Below are 8,619 nucleotides of genomic sequence, written 5' to 3' on the forward strand. Positions count from 1 at the left end.
GCTACCTAATGCCATTTTGTCCTATCCTTTAACACACCATTTCACACCAATCCCCCACAATCCCTTAACACACCAACTCACACCAATCCCCCCTGATCCTTTAACACACCAACTCACACCAATCCCCCCTGATCCTTTAACACACCAACTCACACCAATCCCCCCTGATCCTTTAACACACCAACTCACACCAATCCCCCCTGATCCCTTAACACACAAACTCACACTATTCCCCCCTGATCCCTTATCACACCAACTCACACTAATCCCCCCTGATCCCTTAACACACCAACTCACACCAATCCCCCCTGATCCTTTAACACACCAACTCACACCAATCCCCCCTGATCCTTTAACACACCAACTCACACCAATCCCCCCTGATCCCTTAACACACAAACTCACACTATTCCCCCCTGATCCCTTATCACACCAACTCACACTAATCCCCCCCCGATCCCTTATCACACCAACTCACACCAATCCCCCCCGATCCCGTACCACACCAACTCACAGCAATGCCTTTTTGCCCTGATCCCTTACCAAACCAACTTATATAAATGTCACCCAACCACCATGTCGCCAAGACCCATAATGAGGAATAATGGCTTGTTTCAAGGCTGCGTGTTGTAATAATAAACAGTGGGTGTGTGAACCATGTAAGAGGGATTCTTCTGCTATAGACTGCAGTTCTATCGTGTGTGTGTGTGTGTGTGTGTGTGTGTGTGTATGTGTGTGTGTCTGAACTATGGAACATACTCATTTAGTTTTTCTACTCTTGCTCACCTTGTGGGCTCAGGCAGAATTTCCTCTGAAGTGCTATGGAATTTCTTTGAATGAAATAAACTCCCATCTTAAGCGAGACAAGAGGGAATGGAAAACTGATCTCAGATCTGCAAGCAATAGCCAGTCTTACTGAGCCTTCAGAGACGAGATTTGCCAAAGCACCCAGTTGTTCTGAAACAGCAAGGAATCATGGTATTGGCCTAGGGGCTAAAATACTCCCGTCCAGCCTGCTTTGGTAAACCTGCCCTAATGTACAGTGGGGTAAAAGACTTGAATATTCTCCCCATGCATGGTTCTAAGCTTTCAGAGAAACAGGATATTCTAACATTCAAACCCCAGCGGACCGAAATGAGCCGATCCCATCATCATCATGTTCACTGCAGCTTGTGTCTGTAAGTCTTTATTTTGGTCATGCAATTTTTCAAAGGATATCTGAGCTCTTCAGAGCATCTGTATCCCAGTGTAGTAATCCCCTGGTAAAGGCAGGATAGGGAGAAGAGGCTCGGGTTAACCAAAACACAAAAAAGCACCAAAAAGCAGCAAAAGCACACACACACATAACACATACACACACCCACACACAAACTGAGATCCTTACTACATAGCATGCATACACACAGGCTCGCACACACACACTGCTAGACAGCCGATATGGTAAAGGAATTACGAGTGAAATGTTCAGTAGTGATTAACATCTAATCCTGCTAATGACAGTGACAATCCAGCCTAATGTATGTCAGTGTGAAGCCTGCCTGGCCAGCCACTGTGTGCTCCACACACACTCATTTACATTACATTTATATTTACGCCATTTGGCAGATGCTTGCATCCAGAGCGACTTACAAAAGTAACAGACTTATACACGCTCATTTAGTAACACACTCATACATACTCACCAACACACTCATACATATTCACCAGCACTCATACATACTCATTTAGGAGCAACACTACATAAAGACACCAGTCGTGTTATAATGTATGCACTCACACACACACACACACACACACACACACACACACACACACACACACTGACCCACACTCTACTCACATAATGGCAAATAGCCCATCAGTACCATTCAGTATTTAAATATTGTTCTTACATATATAATGGTAATTCAATCACATTCAAATCCTGCACACTGGAGTGCACTTGCACAGAGTCCATACTGCAGATCCACAGACATAGAGATCAGACAGCATGCCTTTCCAGTTCTCTCTCTCACACACACACACACACACACACACACACACACACACACACACACACACACACACACACACACACACACACACACTAGCAAGTCCACACTGCAGACCCACAGACATAGAGATCAGACAGCATGCCTTTCCGGCTCTCTCTCTCTCTCACACACACACACACACACACACACACACACACACACACACACACACACACACACACACACACACACACACACACACACACACACACACACACACACACTAGCAAGTCCATACTGCAGATCCACAGACATAGAGATCAGACAGCATGCCTTTCCAGTTCTCTCTCTCTCTCACACACACACACACACACACACACACACACACACACACACACACACACACACACACACACACACACACGCCTTTCCAGTTCCCCTTTCCTCACCTCCTCACCTCCTCACCTCCTCTCTGCTCCTCTATCCACCTTCTCTTCCTCTTCCTCTTTCCCTTTTCTTCGTCTCTCCTCCAACGCTCTTCCACTCCTCCGCTCCTTGGCTCCCCGAACCAATCCGGTCTCCTCTCTTCCCCTCTTCGCTCCTCTCCTCCCCCTCGCTCCTCTCCTCTCCTCTTCTCTCGGTGATGCTCAGATGTTCTCAACAGACCCGTGCACGTGCAGGACCCAGGGGGTGGGGCAACCTCAAACAACCACTGCATTCACTCCGCCTGTCAACCAACGCTCTACAGCCAGTGCCTGAAGAGCAGCCGCTGCCAATCAACAGACGCCAGCCAATGAGGAGTGGGGGGTGGGCAGCATTAGAGGTAGGGAGCTTGTAAAACAGTGTGTGTGTGTGCGTGTGCGTGTGTGTGTGCCTTGAATGTGTGTGTTTTGGAATAAGGCCAACACACTGTGAGCTATTTTTAAACCTCCACTGTAGGATAGCAAAAGACTCCATTTTCTCTCCAGCAGAAATAGGTAATTCTTGAAAACCTACACTAGTTCATTTAACTGTGTTAAACGGACGTGTTCGTCAACTGGCTGTTCATTTTGCGGCACAGCCATTCATGTCTTTTCTGCTAGCCTGACCTCCCTGTCTCTTCACCTCCCACACACTGTAAACGCGGCTGGTTTTGGGATCTAAACAAAGTAGGTGGTTTGGCAAACAGCGTTGCGGGGAAGGCAGCTCACGGAATGTCTCCTTGGGGCTTCCCACCGGCACTCCCGGCCGCTAACAAAGATGTACGAATCCGGAGCGCTCACCGGCACCTCAACACCTCCCCGTTCTTCTCTTCCAGCTGAAAGAGTGTGGCTCTAATGCCCTCATTGCAACACAAAGCAGAGCAGTCTTGAAACAACGCTGCCAATTTAAAGTACCGGGGGAGGTCTTTTACTTTACAAGCGCAGCAGGTCATAATAAATATAATACTCATAATCTAATTAGTCTCTCACTGCCTTATCTCGCAACTGCAGTTTCTATAGCAACTTTCACAAACGCTCGCCACATTCGCGCATGACATTTACATTCTCGCGAGCATCTCTAGTGAATTTGTAAAAAGCTTTGAAAAGACACAGACACCCAGGTTGTGAGTGCGGTAGTGTGCCTCAGACTTTTACTCATTTAACTCACAGTGCCCTGCAGAGCTGCGGTTCGAGGCCCGTCTGTCTGCCCGTCTGTCTCCGTCTGCCCAGCGCGCTATGTTTGCGTGCGGCTGCGGGGCGGTTCTCAGGGGCGAAGCCAGGGAGGGCGCCCGGGCGACGGGCAGGGCCGTGACCCATGCTGCGTCCGAATGGCGGGTGGGGGGTTTGGGGGGGGGGGGGGGGGGAGTGACCCCAGCAGGAAGCCGTGGGACTGACTTCATCGAGAACTGACTGCAAACGCATGGAATGACAGTAAGCACAGACTACAGCAGACAGCAAAGGGCTTCAGAGGGAACGTTCCGCAGAAATCACTCAACAGAATGGACAGGAGATACGAGACTTCCACATCACCGAGTCTGTGCTGCAGATGGGGTGTGTGTGTGTGTGTGTGTGTGTGTGTGTGTGTGTGTGTGTGTCTGGGTATGTTAAGTGGGTATGGATGTCCCTGCAGTATCACAGCCTCCCCAGATATCAGCAGTCGTGAGGACATAGATCCCTGTTACTTGTACATACAGTGTGTGTGTGTGTGTGTATTTGTTTGCATGAACTAAGCACCAGCACAGCTGAGTAGCCCAGCAGCTGAGTGAGCAGAAGCCTGAGACAGAAAGCACCGATGGGGGAGGTAGCTGTGAAGAGGTGGGGGCCTCCTTGTGTACGTGACGTTCTGCGCATAGCACCTACTGCAAGAGGACCCCCCCCCCCCCAATGTCATTCTCTCTCTCTCTCTCTCTACACACACACACACATACACACACACACACACACTGACACAGAAACAGAAACATCGAGCAGCACAGACATGGTGGACGCATGTGTACATGGCAAGAAACACATGCCTCCCAGACGAGTAGAGCCAGGCAGTTCCTCATCCACGGACAGCGAGATGGATTCCAGCGAGACGGATTCCAGCGAACCTGTCCGACTGCCCATAGCAACAGCAGCAACACTGCTCTCTTTCTATTGGACGAGTGAGCAGCTTGCATGATATCCCTGTGTTGGCATTTCAGCCAATCAGAACCCCTGTCCTGCTGAGCTGGATTCCATGCTCACCATGGTAACAGTACTACACACTTAAGTCGGTAAAACATGGACTCTGTACATCTACATGCATGTGCTTGTGCATGTATGTGTGCATGTTTGTGTGTGAGTCTGTACCCAGTGAACGTGCTTCAGAGAGTCTGTTTACAGGTTATTCCAGCTACACGGTTGTACTGCGGCTCAGAGCAAAAGCCTCTAAGTAGTGGCCGGTGAAACGGATCTCCTGAGGTTTCACATCTGGACCGCCGTGAGACGACTGCGCCGTTGAACTTTCACCACACATCTGCGGCGGTGCGTCTGGCTTTCACCACAGCCAGAACCACGAGAGAGAGAGACAGAGAGAGAATGGGACATAGAGAGAGAGAGAGAGAGAGAGAGAGAGTGAGAGAGAGAGAGAGAGAGAGAGAGAATGGGACATAGAGAGAGAGAGAGAGAGAGAGAGAGAGAGAGAGAGACTGAGAGAGAGAGAGAGAGAGAGAGAGAGAGAGAGAGAACAGCAAGCGCTGCATGAAACGTGTAACACAGGGACAAGTGAGGTAAGATGAGTGAGAAGAATGTAAAGCAACCCCTGAACAAACAAAATGTCAGAATTCCTGCATTCCTTCAGTGCCCTAAACTGAACACTTCCACATTTGTCATTAGAGAGCCACAGTATAGTATCTGGGATTTTGGCCTCTGCGATACCAATATCACAGAGGCCCGTAGTGTGTATAGAAGCCCTGTAATAAATCATGTTTTGCTATATGCTGTGAACACCCAGACCAGTCTCAGCTACTCCTGATTATCGTTGTGTGAGTGGATCAGACCAGTCACGTGATCCAACCAAGGTAAATAATTCTTGGTGCAAAATAACACAGGCATCTTTAAGCATGCCACACCAACCATTTATCAATTGTTTCTGAATACCACAATCACACTGTAATCGCAATATGTAATTACTTCACTATATGTTACTATATATGCACTGTATTTTGTGTATATTTTGCAGCCTTACTTGTCAAACTGCAGAAAAGCATACATGGCTTTTTCTGTGTACTGAATGGAAGATGGTGTTTCTCACTGTCAAATCTATGCACATTATCTATCCTGCTAGGCAGATGTGAATTTTCTGTGTTAATTCCCCTTAATCATCAATATGAAGCATCCTACTCTTGCTTTACCTTTAAATGAGCTTGATCCAGTAACAATGAACATTCCTTACTTATGAAATATGAGCCCAATTCCCTGACCATGACCTGTAATTGGTTAGTTCCTTGAAAACCCACCTTCTCTTAGCGACCATTGGCTCTGCTGGCCGTCTGTCTTTCTCAGGTTGGTGAAACAGGGCCTCCTGACTGGCAAGATCCGACAGATGCAGCTAACAAATTCCGTATGTGACATCACGAAGCCCAAAGCCCACCTGTGTCTGCAGCAGAGAGATATCCAGCTGTCAGGGTGCTACAGAGAGAGAGAGAGAGAGAGAGAGAGAGAGAGAGAGAGAGAGAGAGAGAGAGAGAGAGAGAGAGAGAGAGAGAGAACAGCAATGAAAGAGAAAAAAAGGAAGGGGTGATTTGAAGTGTTGGTCTTAAACTTAACTGGAGTGTCCGAATGCAGCAGTCAGACGGCAGTAACACACATTAGCCTAACACCTGTTATCAAAGAGCAATGCCAGTTCTGGCATTTGACTAGACATCTTTGACTAGGACCCGTTCAAATCAATCCAGAAAGGGAAGGTTACTTTTAAAATGGATGCCCTTTCTATCTAAAGACTATATACGGGGGGAATAGCCATATATTTTATATTTTATATATGAGAGCACACGCTCCTACACTCCTTCATGTGCTGTTTTTCTTTCATAACATTGTCATATAGAATGAATTTTTCAGCATTCGCGAATCTGTTCGTTAGTTAGCTGTTTCTATTCCGAAATAACAAGTAAAGAATTCCTGTAAGCTGGTCTCCGTGCTTTTGACTGGAGGATGCAATAACGCAACCTGTGTGTTTACGCGGCAACACTCTGCCATCTCGCGGTCGCATGGTGCTATTTTAGAGGTAGTGCAGAATACTTCGGAGCTGTTTTATTTGTCTATCTATATCTATCTATCTATCTATCTATCTATCTATCTATCTATCTATCTATCTATCTATTTATTTATTTATTTATTTATTTATTTTTTGGGGGGGGGGGGGGGGGCTTGTGGGTGTGCGTGTGTGATCTGACGTATTAATAGGCAACCTGAGATCTACCATGTTTGTGAGCACTTTCAGGCTGAAGTTATAAACTAAAACGTATCCCTTAGCTTAATTCGCATGCACTAATAAATAAATTAGTAACGTTGTCTCCAATAAGACAAGCCGCCATGTAGTCGCAACTGCAAGCATTTCTGCGTGACCACTGTGCTCGATATGAATGACCCGTCTTCCTGCTATTCGGCTCTGCAAACAGTTACGTAATCTCGTCACTTTAGCAGCGTTTCGTGCGTTTGGGCGATGACTCTCAAACGTGAGATTGCAAAGTAGACCTTACCTCAGTGGTGTACAGGATGAGCCGTGGCATCGCCGCTTCAGCTACTCGCGCGCACTTTCATTCCGTTAAATTCCGCAACACCCAAGTTCCCCCGCCGTCGCGCGCTCCGTTCTCCTCCCGGCCCACCTCCCCGTATCCATCGCGGAAACTGGCAGTTAGAACTACGCTACTTTGTTTTCCAGGTGGGTTTAAAGACTGACTCAAAGCTTAACTGAGTCACTTTCGGAAAAAAAAAAAAGCAGGCAACTGCGTATGGTGACATCAGCGCATGCCCACGCTGGATGCGCGTGGCGCGCTCTCTTGTCGGAAGGTGTCGGAGGCACCACGTCTGCATGCGCAGATACTCGCGGTGGCCTCCATACCGAGAGCTTAAAACTATAATACACTTATAAAACTCCCTGAAGTTTGATCTCTACTCGAGAGCTCACAGTGGGCACTAGAGGGAGCCACCCACACAGCGACGTATGAGAAAAGGGTACTCACACATAAAGCGGTTAATATTTATAGTACTTAGACAAAACAGTATACAATGTATATAGATAAATAAATTATATATATATACTATATGTACAAAAGTACTGGGACACCTACACGTGACACCTACTCGACCTTTATATAACATCTTATTCTAAATCCATAGGCGTTAATATGGAGTTTGTTCCCATTTGCAGCTATAACGACTTCCACTCTTCTGGGAAGGCTTTCTACAAATTTTGGATTTTGGAGTCTGTGTCTGTTGGAATTTTTGCCCAGTCATCCAGAAGAGCATTTGTGAGGTCAGACACTGATGATGGACGTGAGAGCCTGGCTCACAGTCTCCGTTCTTGTTCATCCCAATGGTTTTCATTGGGGTTGAGATCAGGGCTCTGTGTGGGCCAGTTAAGTTCTTCCACACCAGACTCACCCAACCATGCCTTTGTGGACCTTGCTTTGTGCACTGGGGCACAGTGATGCTGGAACAAAAAAGGGCCTTCCCCAAACTGCTCCCACAAAGTTAGAAGCCTACAATTGCACAAAATGTCTTCGTATGCTGAAGCATTAAGATTTAGGCCATCCCCTAAAAAACAATCCCATAGCATTATCCCTCCTCCACCAGACTTGGGCAGGTAACATTCTCCTGGCATTCAGTGGTGTCTGACACTGGCCATTGTGCTTGGTGATGTAAGGCTTGCATGCAGCTGCTCAGCCATGAAGCTCCCAGCACAGTTTCTGTGCTGATGTTAATACCAGAGGAGGTCTGGAACTCTGCACTTACTTAGTCAGCAAACCGTTGGCAACTTTTACGCACTATGCGCCTCAGCACTCGGTGACCCCGCTCTGTAACTTTATGTGATCCGCCACTTTTATTTTACAGTTTTATGAACTGACTTGTTGCAGTAGTGGCATCCTGTTACAGTACCACAAATTCAAATGTTTTATAGGCAGGCTGCATGGCTGGGTGCTTGGTATTATACACCTCTA

The 8,619-nt window shown here is 47.2% G+C and overlaps 1 protein-coding gene across 1 annotated transcript in view; it reads right to left on the minus strand.

Annotated features, from left to right (window-relative positions):
* kdm6bb (lysine (K)-specific demethylase 6B, b) overlaps nt 1-7,439 on the minus strand; it is a 27,133-nt gene extending 19,694 nt beyond the window's left edge. The window contains exons 1-2 of the mRNA XM_035535791.1: nt 7,159-7,439; nt 5,917-6,088 (exon numbers count right to left, since the gene is read on the minus strand). The gene's annotated coding sequence lies outside the window, so the exon portion shown is untranslated. The remainder of the gene's footprint in view (nt 1-5,916; nt 6,089-7,158) is intronic.
* Nucleotides 7,440-8,619: the final 1,180 nt, after the last annotated feature.

This window comes from Electrophorus electricus, chromosome 17 (genome assembly GCF_013358815.1).
Source record: "Electrophorus electricus isolate fEleEle1 chromosome 17, fEleEle1.pri, whole genome shotgun sequence".
Taxonomy (NCBI): domain Eukaryota; kingdom Metazoa; phylum Chordata; class Actinopteri; order Gymnotiformes; family Gymnotidae; genus Electrophorus; species Electrophorus electricus.